We start from the raw sequence: 27,215 nt of genomic DNA on the forward strand, positions 1-27,215 counted from the left end.
AGTGTGCTTTGGGGTTTTTTATCTAGATCTTTAGGTCAGTGCAGATTTATGTACTGATGATGAGGAGTTTAACACTGAAATCATAAAGATGGTGTTCACACACACAGTTTCTGAATTCGATATTCTAGTTTAACACCTAGAAGGCACTTGTGAATGGGGCTAGGAAGATTATCAAGGTATTCTTCAGAACAGCTGACTAGTGACACAAATTGCTACAGACTGCTGGGACAGTTTATCCTTGAAACAAATTATAGAGTTCACATGCTGTCTAGACAGACATTATTAAACTGTATTTGCAGTAGGCTCAGCTGCAGGAACAGAGGCACCTCCTGTTCCCCACAATCAGCATTGTCCCCTGCCCTGCTGCTGGCTATGGTGACAGAGCAAAGTTTTGCTCTGTCAAAGTTTTGCAAAGTTTTGCTTCCTGGAGAAACTAAAGCCGGCAGCTCCTGTCTCCCTGCCCCTGGCATCTTCTCCCTGTCATGTCCTTCCCCAGTTTTGGTGGTTGTGAAGTTGGTGAGACTGCTTTTAAAGCCACAATTGACAAAACCAAGGAACTGACTAAGGTTAAAATTAGCTCTTAAATAAGCAAATAAAAACCAGTAGCTTTGCTCCGGAGTCAGCTATCCATGGACTCATCACTTCTACAGTGAGTATGGCATATTCTCTACAGTCCTACCACTGCTTCCAGTCTGATATGTATAAACTGCTGATGACCTTAGTTTATATTTTGAACTGAGGAGAATAGGGAGAAGATATATATCTTTGCACTGCATGCTCCTGCAGTGCTGGGATTAACAGTCTGTGGGGAAGGCTTGAGGAAGGAAGAGAAATCAACCACTGGAACTGAAGTTCCTTGTGATGGTGAGTCAGCATTCTTGAGCTTCAAGTAGCAGTGTGCCTCTGGTTCCATTTATTACATGTTTATTTTTCCTTTTCATAACTAGTAGTATGAAAATGAAATTTCAAATTCTGGAGGGCAGTTTTGTGGTAAGGGCTTGCCTAGAAGGCCAAGGAAAGTTGCTCAGTAAATTGAGTAGGAGTCTGTAGTTGGTTGGTTCTGCAAATATTTTATTTCCTATCACTTCAGAATAATTCTAACTTGGCACTGTGTAGTTTTTGCCAGACTTTTCCTTTAGAGCAATGAGATCAAATTTATCCTAAGCCACTTGGTTGTGGTTCTGTACTAGTTTCAATACAATCAATAATAATCAAGTAATTATTCTTTCTCACTCTCATGACTAATCAGTAATCTTTTTTTTCTCATTATTACCTTTACATGAGAAACTTCAGCCACTTATACATTTCTCAGGCATCAGAAGTTCCTGTTACTGTCCACAATAGGTAGGTCAGCAGAGTTTCCTTTTGGAGATACTATTATATTTTCTCTTGTTTCTGCCAAAGATGAAAACTTGAGAGAGAAAAAAAGGGAAAAAACCTACCTTTTTTTCCACAAAATAACTTTCTATTAAGCACCAGAGGAGTTTTCATCAAGTAATATATACCCTTTTCTATAAAACCTGATGCTTTTAATATACTTAAGTGTAACTTCTTTATTTTTTGGGAAGAACTGTTATCTACTTTTGGCACATGTGAAATATGTAAAGAGGAAGGAAAAAAAATCCCAAATACTATATCAGACTTCTATCAATAACTTAAAAGTTTTAATAACTTACAAAACCAGATGTAATTTTTATAGGTAGTCAAGTGACACCGCTAATGAATTTAAGGCTTCAGATACTACTCTTGGGAGTGCAGCATAAAAACGAACATTTCCTAATGAATACTAAGCAATAACATCAGCTAATCATTTTCTGCAGTCACATAATTGAAAAGGAAGGCATTCACTAGCTAATTCTGGTATATTTATGACATCGAGCTAGTTTTACTTCTGTAAAATTTGATCTGCTTTGACAATGTCTCCAGATTTCCCTCTGCTGGGATAATGAGATCATTGCTCACCACTAATAAATCACAGAAATAAACCACTGTGATCTGTTTGTCATACTTTGGTAGGGAACACTATTGGAAAGCTTATACACGTAGAAAGACAATAGAGCTTTCCTTATGCATGTGCAGAGAACTGCAAATAATCAGACTGATCAGGTATCATAGTCCTGTCTCTGCTAACAGCTTAGATGGAATCAGTCACTTTAGTCTTCCCGGATGTAGCTGTTTAGGAATTGAGAGCAGATGTAACAGATGAGGTGCTGGGAGAGACATCTCAATGCTGCTACTTCTTTGAGACTTTTAGCTTTATATATTCAAACAGGTGTAGCATTGGCTGCTACCCAGTAAAACATTAAATCCTTGCTGTCATGACCTTAGCGTCCAGCCTTCCCTATTTCCTGACCTCCCATGGGTAAACACTTGCTCTGAAGGCCCCTTATTCATATCTATGCCAGCAGAACTGGCACCAGCAGCTCTGTCTTTCTTCCCCACTGAAGCGATTCACTACTGGTACAAGAAGGTAACATTATGCATCAAAAGACTGATTGATCTGAAAAAAACCTTAACAGGCTAGGTCCTGTTCTGCTTACTGGGGTTAAAGAGAGAAGGGTAAAAAGACACAGTGTACATCTTTGAAACATGCATTTGTTTGCTATGTTTGCACACAGGGTAGTTGATTAATTCAGATGAGTGAGACTTTCAAACTTTTTTGGCTCAGCATGATTGTAGATGGTCTCATGTTTGAGGATATAACTGTGTGGGATAAGGAGTAGCTAACAGAGTTTATTAAGGCTTGTTTGACAGCTCCCAGTGAGAAAAATTCTCACTTAAAATTCTTTGTGCTGTCATGAGAGATCAAAATGAGTATGCTGTAGACACAAGATGAGAAGCTGCTATTAAAATTAAATATTAAATTGGGACCTCTACATATATTCTTTAGGTTACAAAATATTTTGCTTCACAATAATTTGCAGACTATTTCAGACACGTATTTTTTTTACACATACTCCAGCATTTTCTACAGGAAAACATGTAGATCACTGACAATCCCAAAGAAATCAGAATTTTTTATCTTGACCTCACTCATGTATCAGCTAGAAAGTTCCTCTACAGCTCTAGGTCCCCAGTGCATACTGTGGTCCTGCTCTGCTGAATGCAGACTGCATTTGCATTTCCTGGAGACTATTTCAGTGTTCAAGCATATGGACAGTATTAAGTTTGTACAGCTAGATAGCAATTTGGTCCAGATACCACCACATTACACAACATTTCTTTAGTTGCTTACCGCAGTAATTTTCCCATGTTCTTGGAGCTGCTCTCAAACAAATAACAGAGCTCACATGGTTACAGTGTGGTACGTTTGACTCCTGGATATGAATCTACTCATTCTTCCCTATACTGCAGCCTGTTACAGAGCCATGCTACTTCAAATAAAATATGTAGAAAACACTATTTACCGCTAGTTTCTCTCTCCTTTAAGGGTGTATTCATTTTATAGGCTTAGATTAATTTTTGGATTTTCTAGGAATCTACTTTGTCGGAACTGCAAGGGAGATTTCTTCTTTCACAAGGCTAGGAGAGTGGAAACTGAACCAAAACTAGTTCAAACAATACTTACATCACTAACTCATTGTGGTATCATGTCTGGTTTGTGTATTTGGTCTGTAGGGGGTGGACTTAATTTTCTCTACAGCAGTCCTGATAACGCTGTACTTTGTATTTGGAGCTAGAAGAGTGTTGATGACATACCAGTGTTTTGTCTGCAGGGCTCCCACAGCATCAAGGATGCCCTTCACTCAAGGCTGCCCTTTGCTCAAGGATGTCCTTCAACAAGGACAGCTGAGACAAACTGACCCAGGAATAATCCATAAACTAATACATCTGTTCAGAATAAAAGGTAAGAGAAATGGGTGGGAAGCATTAGTTCTTTGGATGTTTGTCATATGGACCAAGTACTATGTGTTCTGAAGCCCTACTTGACTGGACATAGCTGCTAATGAGATAGAGAGAATATATATTTTGTTCTCCTTTGCTGCCATGCATAGCCTTTGCTCCATGTTTATTAAACTACCTTTGTCTTGATCCACAAGACTTTTTGTCATCTGATTTTCTGACCCACTATCCTGCTGAGGAGGGGAAGTGATAGAGCATCTTCCTGGGTTATATTAATTTTCCTGACTTACTCACTCTTTCATCATTCTTCTTGGGTCATTCAGGAGGTTTTACAGCTCAGGTGTCTTGCTCAGGAGAACTGAGTTTGCTCAACCTATTCAATTCATATTGGTTGCAGGGTCACCCAATATCACTGGTTACACAACATCAACATCTACCCACCATAAACTCAGACAGACACATCCACAGAATCCTCACAACTGGCACTACATGGTCTCCTCTGGATCATTTTACACTGGTTCACAGTTCTGTGCTCAACAGACAGAATAGGAAATATATTTCTCTCAACAGAGAAATATATTTCCTATTTCTCAAAAACTCATTCTCTACAGACAAAGACTCACTATAGTTCAACAAAATTTCTTTCAAATTCTGTTGAAGTGTTTATTGAAAAGAATCCATACCACTGCAGTAGGCAATTAATTTCTGGTTGTAAGGCCTAAATGCATTCAAGAGAGTCTGAAGCTCTGTGCTCCAACCCACTAAGTGGATGTGCTTTGCCAAGAATGGAAATGTTCCACATTTTTATAATTGTATACCACATACAGCATAAGAAACAAAATCCCTGGTGTGATTCCTACCCATGTTGCTTAAATGTAATAACAGGTCTAAGGTGAGCAGGATATTTTTATGTATAGAAAGCCTAATTTTCCCCATTTAAAATGTATATACAAAGAACTACCTCTACTCTGCCATCATTCATAGAGGCTGCCTAATTTGTATAAGTATGGCTTACGAGAGCTTGTAGTAACAAATCCCTCTTGGTAAAGAATACTTTTGCTCCTGATCAGACTGAGGAATGGGGAAAGAGAGTTATTTTCCCCTGCAATGTTAAGAGATCTCCTATAGCACAACATCACCATGTGTGATCCTGAGGAACTGCCACCTGAGAACTGCCATCTGAAGAAACACTTGGCCAGGGTTATAAAAATTCAGCATTGTGTTGTAATATTTTCTTCTTCTGCTTCATTATTTGAAAAAAATCCCAAATGGCAGTCTAATTCACTGGAATAAGAAAGGAAGTTCATAACATTAATTAAAACGTTACAACATACCATTGTAAATGTCCAGCTCTTCACACAGATGCCTGAACACTTGAGTTACCTGGTATTTGATGGAAAATTAGTATCTTGAGTGAGAAGGGGGGGGGGGGGAGGGGCGGGGGTTTGGGTTTTCTGGTTGTTTTTTTTTGAATGTACCTGAAATATACAATTTTTCCTGCCTGTAGGGCATGCATCAGGTTTAGCATAAGATTGGTACTCCATATAACATATAGCAGTACATAGAAAATCAGTAGTGCTGCACAAGCACTCTTTGACGCATTTAGACTGATACTTACAATCAAGAAAGCTGTTATCTGAGCAACAATGGGAATGGCATGGGGCAGAGACAGAGGAGATCACCATTTCAGGTAGGGATTTTCCTGCCACAAATAGATTCAGGTAAAAGGCATTTCTTGCCTACTAGTTTCACTATTTAGTTACTTTTAAATGGTTTTAGTTCAAGGGCTTTTATTTGCTCTTCCCATTTCCTATTCCTAAAGCTTCTTTTTGGTCTACCTTCTGTGCACCAGCGAAAAGTCTAAAAAATCTGAGTATTAGAGTGCTTTCCAAACTGGCAATGCCAGGCTTCAGAGCTTAGTGCCAAGTAAGGGAAAGATGGAGACAGTACTCAGTTATGTAGTATCAAAGAATATTCTGAGTTGGAAGGGACTTCCAAGTCCAACCTCATATCCAGCTTAAATCTCCCCTGGCACAGCTTCAAGACATTTCCTTAAGCCCTGAAACTGTTCCTCACAGAAAAGAGATCAGTGCCTGCCTCTCCACCTACCCCCATGAGAATGTAGAAAACCCCAATGAGGTGTCCCCTCAGCCTTCTCTTCTTCAGGCTGAACAAACCAGGTGACCTCAGCCACTCCTCATATGGCTTCCCCTTGAAGCCCTTCACCATCCTTGTAGCCCTCCTTTGCCCCTAATTACTCCTTTATGTATTGGTACCCAAAACTGCCAAAATAGAAAGCCCCAGCACCTGAGGTGACGTGACCCCAGTGAAGAGCACAGCAGCACAATCCTCTCCATCACCCTGGCTGGCAATGCTGTGGCTGATGCACCCCAGGACAGGACAGGGTTGGCCCCCCAGGCCAACTAGGGTGCTGCTGACTCTTGTTCAAATTGCCCTCAACCAGGACCCTAACGTCCATTTCTGCAGCGCTGCTCTCCATCATGTCATTCCCCTTTCTGCCAGTTCATCCAGGGTTGCCCCCTCCCGGGGCAGAATCCAGAACTGGCCCTTGTTGAACTTCCAACAGCTGATCATTGTCAAGCCCTCTGATTTGTCAAGTCTGCCTTCTGCAGATTTATTTAGTATTCCTTCAAGTTCACATGTATTCTGTGTATTAAGAAGTATCTGAAGGTAAGGAGCACACAATTGTAACCCAACAGGTGCTATTGTCTTCATTTACATTAAGAAAGAACATTTGCAGATTTTAACAGACACCGGTTCCTGGTTTATGTGACCAGTAGGGAAAAACACTATGTACTATAAATAATGAAGCAGGACATGAATGCAGCAACTGAAATTGCTCTATGTAACACATTGTGAGCTACAGAGCTTGAGAAGACAGTAGAAATTGCCCAGATTTATTCTTAGAAAGCCAAAAGACACTTGTAAAAAAAATAAAGTGCTGTAAAAAAAAAGTCAAAATAAGTAAAATCTGCTTAAATCTGCTTCAAAATAGTGAAGACTGAAGAGCTGAGGCTGACAAGTTGCAGGACTCCCAGGCTTACATGTTGCAAAGTGGCATTAGAGGGGAACAGCATGGTGGTTGGGAATGCCTTGATGCTCCAAGGAAAGTAAATTTAGTGCAAAATGCAGCTTCAAGACGTACATAAATACTGGGAGTACCAGCTCTAAACTATGACAGACAGATACCTTGAAAGTCTATGTGGACATGTGTGTGTTGATACCTTTTTTGCAGGGAAAGGAAGAAATACATAAATTAAATTTAAGGATCAATCATTTTTGTCTGACCAAATAAAGTTCTTAGGTAAAATCTCTTTTTGGAAGAAAATAATTAGAATATTCTGTGAATAATTCTGTTGTTTTCCTGCATCAGGACATTGAGGTGCTGCACCTGAGGCAAAAAATGGGTCCTGTTATTTTACCTCCTTTATATATTTGTACTAGGCAACTGAGTAAACTCTTCTTGGACAAGAATTCTCTCATTTTCTCTTTCCACTTTCCACAAATACTACAGTAAAAGGAATTAGTATGCAGGCCAGATTCCAATCTATTAAAACATGGTCTACCTGGAATGGCTCCATTGTGGCTGACAAAATCCATCTGGGTTCGCACTTGTCACCAAGATCAGTAGTTGACTGTTGACCTCAGAGTTTTTGAGAAGTTGGACCCTGAAGTCAGTGGAGTGAGGTTTCCACACTGGTTTGCACACTGTTCAGCTAAACACCAGCTAAGTATCTGGTGTTTAGCTGAACAGAAACATCTTGGGAGACTGCCAAAACCAACCAAATAAAAAACCAGGGAGAAATCTAGAGAAGAAAAACAGTTGCATCACTTCTCTTGCCTTTTGTCTACCACTGTAATTTCTGGGCAATCTATGCCACATTCTATAGCTATGCTACAATTTAGGAAATTACTTCACCATTGAAGAGCTGAGTCATCTTTGCTGAGACAAGTCTGTAACAAAATGGTGGCATAATTTAGGGATATCTTGATTCAGCATTTTAATCCATCCTTGTATGTGGTTTGCCTAGAATAAGTAAGGTATAGAGAGGCAGCCTTGTTCCTTGCAGTATCATATGCGGTGGATTATGCATTAAACAGTAGTTACAGTATTGTGCCTGGTGGGAAAGGACATGAGTAGTTTAGCCAATAATCCTGACTTCATCCGGGGTAGGAAAAGAGCTTGAGTCATCAGTAGAAGCTGAACACACAATGTGAGACGGTTATGTTTGTTTTATCAGTTTCATCAGTTTTGCCTCTACAGACTTACTAGTATTGAAGAGTTCCTCGCAGATTGTTACCAAAATTGACAATGTTCTGATGGAGTATTTTGTCAGTAAAATTTAGCAATTACCTGTGGAAACTAAGATAGATAATAGACTTACTGACAGTTTTTAATCTTCGTCTCAGAGGGACAAAGGTTCATTAAATACTGCTGCAGGACAAAATTAAATTTCAGCCAAATAGACTTTCAAAACCTGCAGAGGATGAAAGGCTGCCAAAAAAACCCACATGTATTTGGAACTCAAGAAAGAAGAAGGGCCTCCAGGTCTGCAATGCAATAAAATCATACTTTTGATCATTTCTCAAAGGAGTAGGCCAGAGGATGCAAGGATGATCCCATCGGTTTTTCTGTAATAGATGAAAAACTACTAAAAAGTAGGATTTCAACTAAAACTCCTCTCAGTTCTTAGTTCCTCTGGAACCTATCAAGACTCTAGCATGTCTTCAAGCTTACTTTGTCCTTCATAGAACATTTTCACATTAAAATTTGCACAAAACTTCTAAAAACAAAATTAAAAGCAAACAAATAAAAAAATTCCACTCCCGCCCTGCCCACCCAAAACCCAAAGCAACAAGCCAAGAAAAATCCCAATCAAACCAAATAAAAAAATTCCCAGAGGTTGGAAACTGGAACCCTAATCCACAGCTTTTCACAATCAGGATTACACAATCAGCACCAGACACAGTGGAAGAAGAATGCTTCTGAATTCAGTTTGTCATGATTATTTTTATCTTCCAGTATCTACAGAAATTGATTTGGTCCTGTATCTCTTGCTTCTTGATGACAAAATTCACCAGCACCCAGTACACTAAGCACAAGCAGCACCAACAACCCATACAGGTTCACTGCTTTTGTGCTGGCAGAATCCTCTTCCCCACTGATGCCTGTAGTGTAGATCCTGGTTCGGTGGGTATTTCAGGGTATATTGCTATGCTGCACTTCACTCATTTGCTCTCTGTCCTTATCAGGGGAGGTAAATAGGACCAAGAACATATTTTTGTTATAATTCTAAAGTTCAGGACTTGGGAACAGTGGGGGGATGTGAAGGTGGACCTCCCTATCACAAAGGGTTTCAGATGAACTGACCCTGTAGTTTGCCATTAGCCCCAAATGCTGCATTCAATCTCCCCTTACCAGGCCAGGCTTTCCAGTTCATTTCAACACACAGCTGAGCCATTGGCACTGTGTGTTCCTTGAATGCACATTTTACTTTCAAAGTATTTAATTGTGAAAACGTCCAAGTGAGGTAGCTTTTTACTCACACAACATTCAGATAAAGAAGGCACTGGATTTTCATGCCGATTACATATGATGAAAAGCTAAAGCATGGGTTCTCCAAAAAGCTAAAATATTTGAGCTCTCTGGTTAAAGTGATCTCAATGGTAAGAGAATAAGCATTTATCTTCTCTTTTCTGGGTTTGCATAAAGAAATTATGATAATGAATCATTCACACTGCACAAATGTAAACCATTTAATTAGTAAAGGACATTACTGTCCATAAAGACTTTTTTTGGGCTTTCTTTGTTTGGTTGGGGTTTTTTTGTTGTTTGTTTGCTTGTTTGGGTTTTCGGTCTTTTTTTCGTTTGGTTTTTTTTTATATTTAGGGTCCTAAGCACAAGTTTTTATTGACTTTCCCAAAACTACCCATGTAGAGACTTGCCCTTCCTCATCTTCTGGAAGAAGTCAACTGGGCAAGACAAAGCAGAACTGACTCTGTGACACAGAAATTTTAAGAGGTGTCTAAAAGTAGAAAATTGTTTTCAACTTCGGTTCTGGTTATGAATGAACCTCAGGAGGCAGAGGGTCTTTTATTTTATGCAATCACTTTCAGAAATCTAATGCATTTCTTCAAAAGCAGCATTGCACAATAATAAGTATCGTAAATCATGTGTCTTTAACAAGTGATAAAAAGAACAGAAAAGTTATGTGATCAAATTAAACTGGAATCATTTGAAAGCAAGTTCACAGTGCTTTTTAATTATGTTACTGGTTTAAAAATAACTATTCCATTATCTTCAAAGGAAAAAGACCATGATATCTGAGGAGTTCATTAGCTCTACATCAAGAACCAAATAACTTCAAAACTATGCAACTGTTTAATTCTAAGACACAGGGCAAAACAATGGCCTTGATTCTATTTTCAGAGGAAAATGTATATAATTTAAACTTATAGAGGTAAGTGAATAAAGGTGAATAAACAGTGAATTCAAAGAACTTTGCTAGCAATATGACTGCTTGTAGTAGCAGAAAACACTACTTATTTATTTGAAATTGTCCTAGGATAGAAATGTTTCAGAAATACTTCTATTTTTTTTTCTATTAATATTTGAAAACATTGTGAAAATATACTGGTATGTCAGATAAACAAAACTATAATTTTCTTTTTGTATGCAATGAATACTAAGAAAGTTTGTAGGAAATATATAATGTGTGGGTATTTTTCTTCTCACATTGATATAGGAGGCTTATTTCACATCCTTGAACATCTGCAAGGTAAAGAGAGAATAATGATCCTCTGCTAGCTCTTCTGTGCAACTATTAAAATTTTGCATTCAATATTAAATATTTTTTGCTTCTTCTTTAGCATGTGAGTACTTTAAAATCCTATGATGTATCATACCAGAGAAATAAAATTTCTTCCACTTCTCAGAAAGAGAATTAAGATTGAGATACTTAGAAATATTCATTCATGCTTAGAGTCCACCTTTGTTCTCCTGAGTTCCAGGCTAATGCTGCACAGCAATGAAAAGCAGTATCACATACACAACAAACCTTCTTTCATCTAACATCAACATAAGGTTAAAAAAAGTCATCAGTGCTGTAAGAAAGTACTGCACTAGATAAACACATTTACTATGCTTGAAGTCAGAAGACCTTTAGAGAAGAGCAAAAATGTCTGGGATCCTTACTTAAGTTTCTGCTGGAGTCTTCCCTAGTTTAAGAAATTAACATACATTACAATCTTCAACCAGCATAAATAATCTGCATAAATACTATTAACTAAATTTTATCTATTCCAATTTAATTCGAACACCCACAACATATTTATATAATACACTCCAATATGTATACATCATTACATTTCACTGCCAGTGTATCTTTGCAGTTTGGCACCTTAACATTAGAAATACATCAAGATGCCTTAATATTAGCCACTCTTTGAAGGTGCTCTTGATGAGCACTACTCCACTAAAAAAAGACAGAGATATAATTTTTAAGTGCTATTATTCAGAGGCTGTTTCACATACTGTTTCACATACTCTTTCACATTGTGAAACCATATGTCTTAAGAGAGAAGCACAAAGTCAATACTATGGCATATTCCTAGAAATTTCTGGCACACAGGAGAAGCAGGGGTTTATTAGAAAGAATCAGAAATAAACTTTGATACTGTTCTCAGTTAGAAGTAGTTACTGGATGGTAGCTTTTGATTAACATTACAACGTTTAAAATAGCCCCTGCTATTTTCCCCCTGAATCTCAAAGATCGTTCTGGCACAGCAGGAGTTGACACTACAGGAAGAATCACACTTCCCTGCAATAAGCAGAAGCTTCTGACTAGTTACAGATCTATTTTTCAGAAATCTGTGGGTGTATGAGCTTGGTATTTCCATGCTAAACAGGAGGAAAACTATAGTAAGGAGGATAGAAGAAGTTGCATATGGATTAGAAGGAAGAGATGCAAGTACTCCAGTCAGCTTCAAAACCTACTGCATATGCTGGTCCACTCTCCATGATCCACTGCATCTCAGTGCTTAGCATCATCCTGTGCAACAACCTGCTTGTCTAGGCCGTTAATTTGAGTATCTAAGTAGTCAATTAATCTAACCTGAATTTTTTTCAATCAAATGGTAGAAGATCCATTCTGACTCCTATCAGCCTTAAAAAAAGTTGCTGTACTCTGTCAGCAGAAGTAAAACATAAGGTTTAGCATATTAGCTTCTGCAAAGCTGCCAATATTGGGAAATTCAGTTGGACAGACTAAGGCAGGAGGAAGTTGTGTTTTGCTTCCTTTTTTCCTTTCTGTGATATGAAAAATCAGAATTTCCCAAAGTGCTGATGGCAATAAATAGAATTGTAATTACAAAACCACTGATCAGAGAACACTTCATCTTGGTCCCACTTTCTTGTCATTTATGATAAAGTGGGCAAGAAGTGGTAGTTGCACATACTGTAATTACAATTAAGCCCAGTAATCCACTGCCTACTCAGCACTATAAATCTGACTTCATTAGTGCCCAAAGAAATACTGCTTACACCTAACACACTTTCATACTGTGATAAAGTATTTCAGGGCAACAGTTGTTTTCTGATCAGCTGGTTTCTGATGAGTTGGCTATGCTTAGGACCAGCTTCTGCCTTCCTTGTAGCTGGGCTGAATGCACGGCAATTAACAAAAGATATAATACTTAAACTATACCATGTACATCCAGTTGAGAGTTCCAGCATAGCTAAGTTAGATATAATAGCAGGCACAAATTCTGCAGAATCTTCTCTCCTTACTTAATGTTTATAATGATGTAGCTGCCTTAAAGGAATAGAAGCAGCCATGACCTGAGTTGCTGAGCTGGATTCTGCCAGCAGCTGTTGACAAGTCCAGTTTTTGTCTCAGAGAACCCTAGGGGACATCGTCAAGGTGACATCAGCAAGGGTTATGGTTGTGGTGCTGATTGTGGAATTCTCAGATTCCCATCATGGATAGAGAAATTGCTAGAAAAGGACAGTGACATCTCCTAGTGTATTTGAAACTCTAGGGAGATCTAGGGAAATAAACCACATGGAGTGACAAAGTGAACATACTGTTTGATTATTTAGGAAGAAAGTAAATGAGACATCATAATATCATTGCACCTCATATGACAAGACAGAGCCATAGCTGATCATTCTCATATCTCCTTTCTAAACGCTGAAGAGAACTGGATTTCACCATTCCAGAACTGGATTTCACCATTCTTCTCTTTTACTCATAGGAACCTTCAACCCTGCTTAAATGATGTTAGGTTATCATTAAGCTTAAATGATGTTAGGTTTTCATTAAACCGTAGTATTTAAAAAACAATTATATAATTTCTATGTACAGTACAGCAGCCAAGAAGTTGTACCTGTCTGGGTAGAGAGAAATATGTTTTCTGTTTCCCATCATCTTGTTCTCCAGCAGCAAGTAGATATCACAAAGGCAAAAATAGTGAGAGTATAGTTTGGAGAATGGATTCAGTGCAGAAGCATTTTAGAATATCTGAGTTACATAAGATTTTATGGTTGAAGTTTTCTGAGGACATGCATTTGAATTTCTCTTCCTATTCATGTTTTACACATCTCAGTTTAATTTGTTTTTCCGTAGTCAGTTAAGCCAAAACAGAGAACAAGCATATGGTAAAAATGTCCAAGAATATATTCAGCCATTTTTTGAGTATAACAAGATTAAGTGAAATAAATGTTTTTCTCAATCCCCTCACAGAACTCACTGTCCCCTCACATAACTCAGAGATGATTCAAATTTAATTTGAAATTTTTGTGGTTCTTAACATTCAAGCCACACCTCACAAGGCGATACACAACTGCTATATAGGCTAGATTCTCTGTACTTAGAACCTATAAGATAATCTTAAATGAGACCATAGGACACTTAAAACACTCTCTGCTTCTAATACAGATGTTTTTTCAAAACTTCAGAGCTATAATATCGCCTTTTATGAACAGATCCATTCGAGTTGACAGAACACAACAAAGGAAATTGAGTAGAAAAATAAGTTCTTCGAGCATCCTGCTGTAATCACAGGATATTGTATGTTTGGCCTCTAACTCGGCTAGCAAACTGCATGTGTAGAATATGTACTACCTAATACAGGAGTATGTACTACCACAATAATCTGTAAGGGATAAATCACTGTGTGCTCCTGAATCTTGGCTGTCACACCGACCATGTCAGTTTGTAACCTTGTTCAGTGGCACTTTTTCTCCATGGTGTGCTAGTGAAGCAATAAAAACATCTAAGGTGTTTAAAAATAAACATTTTTATAAAAAATATATGTCAAAATATATATCAAAATAGTGTCTCTAAGTATATACAAATTATATACCAAATACCACTTTTGATATCTATTAAGTGTCCTCAGTTGAAAGATGCAACATGTGTAAGGGTATCTGCCTGACTGTAAGTCTTGGGTTTACACCTTTTTTATCAAGGAATTAGCACAACTACTGATTTTAACAAACTTAGAATATTACAGCTCTGTGGTGTGTTTGGACACACAACAGGGTTCTGAGCTTTCCTGTTCTCCTTTTGACAAGTCCTTGCCCATTTCAGATGGTCAAAAAGCTTGAAAACAGAATGTGAAAGCCCTGCCCTGCCTCACCATAAATACTTTGCAATACCTCAAAAGCCAAAAGGTGTGTCTAAGTTGTTCCTAGATAAACCTGAAAAGAAAGTCCAAGTAAAGGATTTAAGAGAGTGAAATATTTAAGAATTAGTCATAAACTAATTTGAGCTAATTATTTTCCATCAGTTCATAAAATATCTACCAGGGTGTATACTTGAAACAATATTAATTAATGTTTTATTCCTTCCTGAATTTCAAGTTAATGTGAAGAGAATTGTAGAATTTTATTGAAGTGCTTGAACACATGTAACTTTTAACCACTATAAAGAGAAATTCTTTCTGAAAGAAACAATTTATAATAATTAAGAAGAAATCTAAAGTAGCTTTCAGAAGAAGATATTAATATATGCATATTACCAAGTTCTATTCACAGTATGCTGTTCCCTACCTTTTGAAATCTCAGGGAAGCATGCATTACTCTTTATAGTGCAAATCTGCTCTCTAGTGGCCAAAATTGCCAGAACAATTTTATAGAAAAATTCTTAGTTAATCCTGAGGGAATTAAGTAAATTCATTGTTGTTTTAAGGAGTGGGTAATAATTAAAAAAAAAAAAAAAAGAAAAAAAAAGAAATAGATATTTGAATGACTGAACTTGAGAGTATGTAATTCTGTTCTGATCTGATCATTCCAGTTAATTTTTCTATCAGTATTAGATCAATCTCTTTTAACATAGCTTAAAATACAATTGAGGAATGGTGGAAAATCATAAGAAGAAATATAACAAATTAAAAAAACCCCAAAAAGCTAATGTACTACTGGCATGAATGGTGAATGAGTTTAGCAGATTTGAATCAGCAAACTTGAAAGCTTGTAAGTTAGGAATGTCAACTGTCAATGCACATACAGGTTATTACCTGTCAGTAACATTTCTTCCTCTTCAAACTATGAAGTAACCATAGAAATAGGAGATAACAATGTCATTAGATAATTTCAATAATTTCCTAATTACTTCTTTCCTTGCAGAAGTTTCCAAGGGAGACTTTTAAAAGAAAGACTGTGAATATAACTGAATTTAGAGTCTGCTTATTTCACTATGCAGACTCTTACACCTTGTTATTAGCTCCTGATATCATGACTGTGTTTAGGTTAGACTGGGTAGCACAGCCCTTTACAGCTTGTCAGCTACTTCATTCTTCATTTCTGTAATTCATACATAGATTGTCATGGTTTGAGCCTGGCACAATGCCAGTGCCCCCACGAGATCACCTCCTTCCCTGGCACCTACTGTGAGATGTGATCAGAGACAGAGCAAAGCAGGCTCCAACTTAAGGTTAAAAGGAAAAAAAAAACATTTATTAACCTACAACTACAAAGGAAGACACACAAAACACATAGAACACAAGATGAAAACCTTCCAAATTCTTCCTCCTCCCCCCACCAAATTCCCAATTCCATTGCCACCCTTCAGACAATCAATTCTCAGTCTCTCGAGAAGAGAGGAGTCCCTCTTGCGCCACATGCCTTCCATGTCCAGTGCTCTCACCACTGCACATGGATCAGAGCTGCTTCTAGGGTTTTTCATTTTAAGGATACTTTGACCAGTTCCAAAGGGAGCACAGTCCTTCTCCTTTTGGGACACTTGTCCCCCCCAAATTTCACCCCCTGGGGCCGAGGGGTCTCTTGAACAGAGATCGTCTTCTTCTTCTTCTCTTCTTCGAAGCAGAGGGCACCACCACCACCCTCCTCGCCCATCGTCTCTGTTCACTCCTCCACATCACTGCACTCTCCTGGCTCTGAGCCATCGCCTCCCCCTAGAACGCAGTCTCTGTGTCACAGAAACACCCGCGGTTCTGCTGTGGCTACACAAAAAAAGTCCAGCCCAAAGCCACTCCATCATCTCCTCCCACCTAGAATTCTTCTCAACATCTCCTCAATCTCAACATCTTCTCAATCTCATCAACTTCAGGAAGACTCGGCTTTTGCAAGGTTCCCATCTTCCTCAGAGGGGTTAAAAGTCCCAAGCTCTCTGCCAGTTTACTTCGTCAACTCCCACGCCTGGCTGCCCTGCTGGGCACCCCCCCCTTCTCCTTCACGCCGGGCCACTATCACCGGCACCGGCTCTGTCTCTCTCCCTCACTCCGGGGTGGAGGGGGGGGGAAATGGAGGATGGCTGCCCGAAGCCCTTGCAATGTAATCTTCTCCTCCACCCTTGGGCCCAGGCCTGGCCTACCTCTCTCTCCGGCCACATGGCTCCCCTCCCCCCCCTGCCCAGCTCGGAGCCGGGCAGGGAGGGTTGAGGGTCTGCTCACTCTCAAGCGGGACTCCAAGAGGAAGCTCTCCTGGGCGATCACAGCCTTTAACCCCTGTGTTCTCAGAGGCCTATCCATGCCCTCAGTGGACAAACCAGGTGCCAATATTAAATCTGAACACCGATTGGCTTGCCCACACCATCACAAAAAAACTTCATTTCCTCTTAAACCACGACATCGATGAACACTGGTATGAACAATGGTAGATTAAACTGCAGCAGAATAACTAAATTTACCACTACTTCCACAGGTTAGTACCTGGCTGAAATAGATACATGGGTGAGGAATGAACCACTAGTTTCCAGTCCAGGAAGTAAAGGCTACCCAACACTGGCCATTTTAATATGCAGAAGTTCAGCAGGAGCTAGGTGTGCATTTTTCACTGGCACAGAAGAGAGGGTGATGACCAATTCTGCCCCAGCCATAGCCTCCAAAGCATCTGATATTTGAGAGCATATTGGCAGAATAAAACTAAGCATATTGCTAGGATAAAATTGAGTTTTATAAACAGTTAGGAGGATTTAAATGTCCTAGGAAATATTTGGAGTTCTCCTTATATCAATGAAGTTGTATGGTATTTGGTGGGTTTCTCAGATGTTCAGTAAAATGAAAATAAAAAAGAGTGAGAAAAAAGTGGGTGAATACAAAAAATGAGGCTGTACTTCATAACAAGCAGAGATTTAGTAGAGCATGCTGACTTTCTTAATTGCCAGCCCATACATTAGGGAAGATAAAGAAGACCAACAGCTTTTGGAAGTTCTCTTATTAAGCACTGCAGTAAAAGGTTAATATCATCTGAAGTCCTGAGTCTTGTTTTGCAAAAGAGAAACTAATTTCTCATCTACATGTGTAAAGGCACGCAGACGCCTAACCTGTGCAGCTGTCTACCAAGAACAGCTACAAATAGCTGATCCTTTAGCACTTTCTCTTTGATAAATTTCTGCACTGCAGTACTGCACACAGTCTTTTGCTGCACACTCCTTATAATACAATTAGAGAAGACACCCAAATAAAACCACCTGATCCCTGCCCCAAACAGGTAGCAGTGTCAAGCACTGAACATAATTACCAGGGTGAGGGAGACAGACAGAATAGTCTCTATAACCAAAATGATCACAGAGCAGCAGCTGCCTAACTACCAAAAACATGCTGCGCTGACACAGTGTAGAAGATGCTCTCCATGGAGACTTAGAGAGGGCAAAAAAATTGCTTCATGTTTGCATAAAACGCCTTGCATTTTGCAGTACTTGCAGATTTCTGCTGTGACAAGGCTGCTTTACAAAGCTAATCAAAGGCCTAGACACAGGTATTTTGTTTAGTGTTAAGAAAAAAAGTAATTACAACAAACTAGGTTCTGGAAAGCGAACTGTTCAACTGTGTAAGAACCAGACACCTTGCTGTTCTCCCCCAGATATATCTTAGATGGCCCCTGTCTAAGTGTCTGTTGCTATTTTCCAGAATATTACATTCCAGCATGAAAAAAAATACCAGCAGCACTAAATTCAAACTTATCTTGGCTCAAAGTTATACTATAATGCCAAAGGCTACCAATTAAATACAGAAATATTTACATGAGGATGGATGTTAAATTCAAAGACACAATCTTTTAATACAGTTTGAGACTTGAAATTTTAAAAAAATCTGGAGATTACTTCCTGTGGAATCACTGCTACAAAACAGTTCAGAAAAGTTACCTGAATTCTCTGATTATACTAGCCAGAACAGTTAAGTGGTAAGGAAACATATGTATCTGCAGTTTCCTGGCTGATCTGTGCACATACACATGGGAAGTGTACAAGGAAACCTCATGCTCTGCCCTCATAAGGTGACAGTGTAGCTCAGATCTGAGTTATACACATCACCTTTTGTAATTAACCAAGGATTTCCACCTCTACTCACAATCTTTGACAATGAGATATTACTTTGTAATTTTTCTTTTGTACAGTATTGTTTAAAAGCACTTGCACAGCAATAAAAAATTTGCATTAAGCATAAAAGGCTGCCCTTAGCTAACCAGTCCGAAGTTAATATATTTTTAAGTCACTGCTTTGCATATGTAGTATCCCATAACTGTAAGATTAGTACTAATATAACTTGATGCTTTTAGGAAGCATTGGGTCAGACATACTTGCACCACTTCCTAAGGACTTGAAAAATAGTCACAGCACTGTTGCTCACAGCCTAATTGAGTCCAAAAATTGCTGTCATCCTGGGCTAATGTTTTGCAGAAGATCAAAGAGAAGGAAGCTGGAAGACATACATACATACATGAGAACTAAGATTTTCAGCTTGGGAGTCAAGCTGTAGTAAGACATTTGTATCAAACCTGAGAGGGTGAGTGGTGATCACAAAAAGTAGAAACATTGCACATCGAACAGTGGAGGAGTGAGGGGAGACCTCATGGTTAAGATAACATTCTTCACAGGGGGACAGTCAGGAATAAGTGACTAGCCACAGGAAGAATCTAGGATAGTGTATCCTATACAGGAATGATAATTTTTCCAGTGAAGTAGTGTCAACATTTAAACCTTTCTGGCTTGATATTTTTCCATAAATTAGTTGGTTTTTGTTATTAAACTCTGATAGAAAAATTGATCAGCAGCATATTATAATTGCAAGTTTGAGCAATAACAAGAGAGAATCTTTTGAGGGGTATTCATTGCTTTAGGACTTGCATGTTTACTGACTCATAAGAAAATATAAAGCATGTTTCATAAGAATGCAAAACTGTCTTTACTGTCTAAACCCCTAAAACTGGGCCCAGAATGATAATCTGGCTTTCCTTCTGGCATCCACTCAAAATATTAAAAATGAAATTTGACAAATGCAATCTTTTCCTCACTAGCTAAAATATTTACTAATCCCTTGACTTGAACATAGATCTATAATGCTAAAAGCGAAAACATCCAACCTCTTCTGTTCCTGCAAAAACTCACAAACTTCTCCCTCAAAAAGCCCAACAATGAAAACCGAGAAAAACCTTTCATTTATATTAAATTTAACTGCATTAAACAGCTAATAAACATTTGAGGGCCAACTGCTGTAACTTGAATAATAAAAACCAAGTAATGGATTATTCACCACATGTTAAGCTCCCCATTCAACAGCCTGTTTCCCTAAAATCCTAGCAAAAAATGTTTTCTGCAACATCAGTGTGTCTTTCCATTTCAACACTTGCAGCCCCCCTCAGAAATTACCTAAAGATCACTGTTCTACTGTTCGTTCTCACTCAGCACCTATTCCCATGCTATCTGAGCTTCTGCTAGGGCTTCAAACAGCATGGCTAACATCAACCATATGTTGTTTGTACTTTCATCTTTCCCCCAGGGAGGAAATGGGTTGTAAAGAGTTCTGTTTTCAAGGTGGTTTGCTTTTATTGTTGGGGTGGGTTTTTTGTGGCCCAGGTGAAAAATTATCTTAGCCAAGATTTGGTCCAAAAAAATGGAAATTTGTTCAGACTCATCCTGACAAACTGCGTCAGGAGTGTTCCCTGGTGGGTGGCAGAGCACATCTCAAGGGTCTTCCAGGTGCAACTGCAGTATTACCTTGTAGGTGGGAAATGGTCTAACCCCTTTCACAGCACTGTCAGGATCAGAGATAAAGGTCCAATAGCCAGTTTCAGGTGGAAACCAGAGACATCAACTGTGGACTTGGTGCAAGGCACCAAGAAGAGAAATGTTAGATTGCTGAGCACTATTAAGATTAAGATCTATGTACTGCCATATAGTTCAGAACTCTGGTATATTTTTCACTTTTTTTTCTGATCCCCATAATTATTTAGATTTGCCTTCTCTGAAATTGCTTTAACTAGCTGAGCTTGAGCAGCTCCCGACTGCTACAATATTTTAATCAACAAAGCACATGAGATAGTGTTTATAGTTGTTTATAGTGAACACACTGACAATGTGCTGCACTCAGAAGTCAAAAGATGTTTGAAAAATCCTTTTGACAGACATGAGCAACACAATTATATTTAACATTTCAGTTTTTTCTTTACAGTACATTGTCTGTTTCTTGACTTTTAGGCTAAATGTCCCAAATTAATAGGAATACTCTTACTGATCAGAAATGCATTTTCTTAGCCTCCTAAAGAATAAAACACCATAAAAATAGATAAATGTATGTTTGGAAGAAGCTTCAGCAGCTGTTTAATATGTGGTACAGATTTTCCAAATGGAAAACCAGCATACAGTGTTTCATTAAAATTACACAACTAAAAATAGACACAATATCAAGAATAAATAGTAAATAAATTTTTTCCAGTGAAATATCACTGTGCCCCAATCTAAAATTTCCCTGAAAATTGCTCTGACACACTTTCCATATTTTTAAGAATTATGTTAGTATTGCTCTTGCCTTTTATCCATTGATGTATTTTCTAGGTACTGGATCAAATCTGCTAACCAATCCTACACAAGTTCCTTATACTTGAAAAATAATTTAGTAGCAATGGTTGATGACATCTGTAACTTTTACATTCCTTCAACATTATTGTATGAACTCAATGTCCAAATGCCCTCAGTGCACTCCCTCTTGCTGGCAGTAGATGTCCCCTGTGCCCAACATTTTGCATTTGTAAAAAAGGCTAGTTGCAAAATGGCACGAACAGTTTTCATCGGCTGTGCAACATGTTTTTACCTCACTCATTTCCACAAAGGTCTGGGAATAGGCAAAATGTGTTCCTTCTATGTTTGTGTAAATGTAAGACTGAAGGATTGGGAGAAAATACCAAAATTCTGCAAATCTCGATTCAGTTTTCACTTCATGCTTTCAAACAAACATACAAACAAACAAAAAAGGAGGAGGATTATTCTTAGATAACTTTTCCAATTTGCCACAAAAATAACAAGTCAGTCTTCTTCCCTGGAATTCCTTGGTTGGTATATTTCATCTCTAACAAAGAACCTGAATTTTTGTATTTGATCCCCTAGATACCCATCCTTACATCCTGGTTTTGGCAGATTAGGGATCCAAATCAGAAAGCAAGTCCAAAGATTGGAAAAGTTTGAATTTTACGTCTTTTACTTAACCTTGAGTTTTTGAGAATAGCTAAATTTCCAAGAGTGCTCCACTTAAGTAAGCATAAGCTTGCTGCTTTGGATACCAGGACACTATGGCTTTTCTAAGATAGTGAGAGCAAGAGTAATCCTCCTGAGTCAGTGATTGCAGACAATTGGCTGCTAGAGCTACTGCTAGCTGCTAGAGCTACTTCAGTGAGGTTATAGAAGTCTGTAGCACTCATCACTTCGTTGGTGAGATCTCAGGATCTACCTAGCAATGCTATTCTTTTAAACCCTTAAACATATGTGTGGTTAAGGGCAGAGAAGGGGGGCAGTGACAAGCCTTGTTTCTGTAGCTAGCCATATAAGTCTGATTTTGGTTAAAATATTTAACAGAAAAATCACTTGGAAAATATACTGAAATTTTGCAAACATTTTAAAGCATTTTTTTCTCCATATGGAATAAAGAAATGTGTCTGGGAATGCTGGTGCCACAATTCCCAATTCTTATTGTCTCATTCACTTCCTGATGAGATCCATATACAAAAAGCCTTGAAATATGAAATGACTGTAAAAGCTCCTATTGCAAAAGCCACCCATTTCATGATAAGACTATTGACAATTAAACAATGTGTTATTCTTCTTTCACCAGCTGTGCTTAGAGCAGAAAGAAACATGGGTAATGTTACAGCATCGCAAAACTGAACACAGAATCTTCAGCCACTACTTAAATGCCACAGAATTTAACAAGTGGCTTTCTTTTCTTTCTACATAACTACAAACACATTCCAATGAATCATGTCAAGACTTTTTACCTACTAGGTACAGAGGGAACTAAGATTTGCTTAGAAGTACCCCTAAATGTTATCAATTGTTTTCTGGCTTTGATTAAATGTAAATGTTTTATAATTGGAAAATGTGGCAAGCCTAGGAAGACAGAAAGTGATTGGGTTACTTTACTTCCTGGTTTCGATAGCAATTAACAGAGATGGTAGAGTTGATCAGCTTCTTTGTATGGAAATTTAGTAAAAAGTATCTTTTCCAAGGGTAAATAATTTACCAGACTTTTCTCCAAATTTTTTGGCCCTCTCAAAGGATTAACTATTTGCATTTGGATCAGTCAGTGGTCTCTGTTACAGATACTAGTTGAAGAAAGTAACCTCTCATCTCACACTCTTTTCTACTTGTGAACTGCCCTGAGAGTGAACATGTTCGTCCTTTCCTGTCCTCTGGAAAAATCAATCATTATAATTGGAGTTGTTCCATTTACTATGTTTAAGCAAAGACCAACTGATTATAAGCTCCTTTTTCATCTTACATATTAATTGAGACCACTGTTGTCTTTTAAAATAATCACTAGGAATCTAACTCAGCAGTACAGAAATAAAATTTGCAAAGAAGAATTAGCAACTGAAAATCAGCTTGCTTGTTTTCAAAACCAAAAAGGCACAAGCTAGGTGAGCTCCAGTTCACTGCATTTCTCAGAACTATTCTAAGACATCAGCAGTCCTATTTGTAGTGTGAATTTTAAAGTGAAACAGTGGTATAAATGGGAATTTATATTAAAAATATTCTACCATTAGAACAACAAAATTGAAGCCATTTTCTTCAAGAGAAGGAGTAAAATTATCTGTTAGTGTAATTCAGGAATAATTACGAGAATATTCAGATGGAGCACAAGCTATGTTGTGGCAATTTTTTCACTTGAAATTGTTTACTAGCTTCAGCTACTGGCATTAATAATTGCATACAGCAAACTATTTTCCAAATATCTTAGAGAAGCGAAGACGTAAACCCACTGTTTTGTGATGCACTTTGAAATTCTGAAAAGCTTCAAAAAACAAGATATTCTTCTTTGATTTCGGCAGACTTAGGTTTTCAGAGGTGCCAGAAAGGTAAGATTCTGTCTTATAAGGGCACCAACATTCACCTATTAACAAGGACTTCATTGTGTTCTCAATACCCTGTCCAGGTCTCCCTGAAAGCTGTATTTCAACAATTACCCTATGTTTGGGGAGTCTTTGGAGGGGTTCTCAGTCACTTTATTCCCCAACATTAAAATTTTCTCTAGTTTATTTTATCTTTTAGTTGTTAACTGCTTACAATAACTTAGTTTTGTGAAATACCTGGGATGACTATAGAGAACAGAGATTGTATTCCACTAATTTGCTACGAAACAGTTGAATGCAGAACTGTGCTCAGGCCTTTCTCAGGTAAAATCTTATGATTTAAAAAACAGGTAAGAATTTCAGTGCTTGAGAGGGCATTAGTCTATCAATTAAAAAATGTTTTTAGCCACACCTGATCTGAATTTGTAGATGTGGCAACTCTCTGAGTAACAAATATATGAAAGGTGTTGCCTGTCAGACTAGACTAGCTCTGCCAACACACGCACACACGTTTTACCTATAACCTCAAAGAATTTCAACTAGTGCTCTGGTATGCATTACGTGGATCTGCAAACAATACAGTGCTTTTCTGTGCTTCAGTATATTGGCAAGAATGATGATCTGGCAAAGGAGTTCTTTGTATTTTTCTGGATGAAATTTACTTGCCTCTTCCACAGGCATTTTTACATATGTACCTTCAGGGAAATAAACTCTGTGGTGGAAAACTGTGCATTAAAAAGTTGAAGTTTCCATGACTTTTCAAACTTCTCTCTCTTCTGATAACATCACCAGAATGCTGTTATTTCTAAAATCAAGTATACTAGTAAGACACGCTGCAGACATCAATTTGACCATTAAAATACAGAGCCACCTAAACAGCAAAGGAGCTGAACTGAAGAAGACACAAAGACAAGAAGTCCCGCCACTGTAGAAGGTGTCAGGGAATGCACTAGTAATCAATGCTTGCCTTAGTCAGCACAGTGGTGTTACTGAGAGCATGTTATTCTGCCTACCTCAGAGGCAAAACCCAGTCATTATGGAGAAAAAGATTGCATTATCATAGACAGCTTTATCTACTCTAAAGCTCCTGGAAAGAGTTTGTGAAGATTTACAGTTTGCTTAAATGCTTAACTTCAAACAAACATTTAGACTGAGGTGATTAAGAGAAAATGGGATTCTAAAATGCTTCAATGCCCTGCAGTGTTACATGGATGTAAGAAACTACCAGATATTGAGCCATGTGAGCCATAGTGAAGGTATGATCAAAAGCTGGTTTTGCTTTCAGCAAAGTCTGCAACTATCTGCCATCTTTATATTTTTTCCCAAGGCTGACAAAAATAGTCACTACACAGAGCACAATTTCATCCTGGTTTTGATCCGAGTTCTGCAATATGGTAGGCCTCAAGAAGTTCAATAGTTCTTTTCCTATTTTTCATCACAAAGATTTGCTGTCAACTAACTGCGGCAGAATGAGAAGGCTAAATCTGTTGCTAATATTTAAATATGATCAGCTTACTGAATGAATTTAACATGCATGTCTGCGGTTCCTGAGCCAAACCAATTCACTAAGATTGGTTCTGGAAGATAGGTATCTATTGCATTTCTGTGTATCAAGAGGACAAAATCACCACTTTAATCTTAAAAATTCAGCTTTAAATCCACACACAGTTCCCATGAGATTTGCTACATCTGAACCACACTCAAAACCTAATTTTGGGGAACACTTACAATCACAGTCCAGTACAGGAAAGAGCTTGTCTCTGATATGGATACCACCTTTCACATCCTGTAACCTTAGTAGGATGCAGGCACTACCTATAATATTACGATTGTATAGTCAACTATTCATCTTCCTATTATTTGCAGGCAAATGAAATCTACAATACACACTGCAGCATTTTTGGAAAAAAAAAATCTTGCTTCAAAAGATACCTGTATCTGACAACAACAATGAAATTCTCACTTCATCTCACCTTATTTTTATTGTATCCTTCTCTGAGGCATCTAGCTGCAACTATGTGAAGACTGCATGCATCACATTTTCATGTTTCTCAGTACAGAGATTACAGGGTCTATGCCTCATAAAACCTTCAAGTAATGGTTCCACTGTTTGTTGTTGCAGGAGAAGTCATTAGAGACCCCACTTTTATACCTGACAACTAGTGGATAGCAGTGCTGTAAAAGTAGAGGGGTTTTGTATAAAACCAGTGTGACTTTAATGTAAACACACAGAGGCTAAAGGTCATTTTGGATTCCATTAGCACATGGCCTTTATCTGGTCAGAGCATCAACCTCCTTGAAATTTCTACATCAAAACAGTAAGTACGGAAAACACTGGTGACAAGACAGTTTCTAAGACACTTTGTATGAGGCTGGAGTCTAACTCTTCAGGTAAATAAATGTAATTGACACAGGATTGCTATTCCTTTGCTTCTCTTCCAGTTTCATTCTTATGAGAGGAGGCCTGCATGACAATAACTAGAAGATATGTAGAATATGAACCTTTGGAGCCAAACCTCATAAGCTTCTGTTGGACACCTTACTGACCGAATTTATGCCAATTGTGTTTTTATTTCTTATCTTGCAGGCCTCAAGCTCTACCTTGCCTACAGCGCATATTATATGTGTTATCCAAAATTAATATCCGATTAGTCCATTATACCACTTCAAAATAGCATATGAAAATCACTTTTCAGCCTATAATATCATGTGTCTCATGCAGACACATGATATTATTACTTATCACTCTGCATATTGAAGTTTGGACATTTTGTATTTGGTGAGATGACAGCATTTCAAAACATGCTGCACTATTTATTTTGGCTGAATTACTTTTGCTGTGGTGATCTTGACTTCATTATGGTCATCCTGTTTTAACTCCATCAAAGTGATTTTGAGTACAAGTCTGCTCATAATGTCTGCTATATTTCTAATTCAAATATGCTAAGAGAAACAACAATTAGTCAATTCAGTAAAAGCAAAAAGTGGGACAAGAAGAAAAGAACACAAATTGTAAATGTTCTATTAATACAATGCTTATGTTTCTAAAATAAAAGAGATTTAGACTGACACAATTTGGAATAAAAATGTGCTGTTTGGACTAAGGTTTTGAAGTAGAGGGTGGACAGCAGTTCAGTTGCATATTGAAGTGAGAGAGAGAAACAAATGAGTCACACATCACATAGTTTGTTCTGCAGCAGGGACAACCAACCCAGGTGGAAGTTCTGGCTGCAAATACCCAATCTGAATATGTCTGAAGAGAGATATGTGAGATCTAACCACACAGGATACAAAACATATCTCTGCAATAGAAATACTGCAACACCACACATGGTAATCAGTTCTCTGCAAGGGAAATACTCTCATTTAAATAGTGTATGTTCTGTCAGTGGCCACCACAGCTCTTCCAAGTTCCTAACACAAGTTTTCTTTAGTTATCACAGAACTAGGCCTACCTGGTGTCAATTCCATTTTAAGATGGTTAGTTCAGCCACAAACTGGAAATTTCAATGCTTAGTCCAGTGCCGCCAAGCCCACATGGGGAACA

The 27,215-nt window shown here is 38.1% G+C and overlaps 1 long non-coding RNA gene across 1 annotated transcript; it reads left to right on the forward strand.

Moving 5' to 3' along the window:
- The first annotated feature begins 469 nt into the window (after nucleotides 1-469).
- LOC127061020 (uncharacterized) lies at nucleotides 470-26,429 on the forward strand. The gene is made up of 3 exons (XR_007780424.1): nucleotides 470-1,344; nucleotides 3,717-3,847; nucleotides 26,256-26,429. It is a non-coding gene; the product is annotated as an uncharacterized LOC127061020 (long non-coding RNA).
- Nucleotides 26,430-27,215: the final 786 nt, after the last annotated feature.

This window comes from Serinus canaria, chromosome Z (genome assembly GCF_022539315.1).
Source record: "Serinus canaria isolate serCan28SL12 chromosome Z, serCan2020, whole genome shotgun sequence".
Taxonomy (NCBI): domain Eukaryota; kingdom Metazoa; phylum Chordata; class Aves; order Passeriformes; family Fringillidae; genus Serinus; species Serinus canaria.